Source organism: Malurus melanocephalus, unplaced genomic scaffold (assembly GCF_030028575.1).
Source record: "Malurus melanocephalus ecotype Western Australia unplaced genomic scaffold, MMel_1.1 scaffold_48, whole genome shotgun sequence".
Classification (NCBI taxonomy): Eukaryota; Metazoa; Chordata; class Aves; order Passeriformes; family Maluridae; genus Malurus; species Malurus melanocephalus.
The window spans coordinates 329,359-329,977 of NW_026623280.1; positions in this window are offsets into that span (position 1 = coordinate 329,359).

Here is a 619-nt window from a genome sequence, read left to right on the forward strand (position 1 = left end):
TTTTTTTTTTTTTAATTATTATTATTTTTTATTGTGTAAAAGCAGATGCCTCTACCCTCCAAGTAAACCAGGTTCCAAATATGAGTAGCACTGTTGGAACTGTGGGATCTGAATTAAGCTCTTGAAGARTAATGCATTTGTGACTATGTAATAGTATTCATGTTGATTGTCATACTATTTAGAAAGTTATTTTTGCTTATAGCTGAAATGGTGTCTAAAAATCTTTTTAAATCCATTTTGTAATTAACTAGATTTGCCCTTGACTAAAATGAGACTGACTTTATTTGCAAATGGGTTTTGCTCTCCCTAGGTTTTTTTCACAGATAAATTGGGTGGTCTAATGATCAGTTTAGCAGCTCAATAAGATCTTTTTTATGTGCAAAGGGAAGTTCTTGTACTATCAGATTCTATTTAATTTGAAAATCTAGTCTTAAAGTTTGATAGTTGTAGCCTGAATTGCAGTCAAAGTGTTGACCTTTATGTTTTAGTTCTTCATTTAAAAGTATTCTCAGATCAAACCTGAGAGATTTTTCTTTCTGAACAGCTTTCATCGGTGTGCTGAGGTGTCGTACAAAAGGTCCTTCTCACAAATTTTCTTTTGCATCAGAGTAGGTGCTTA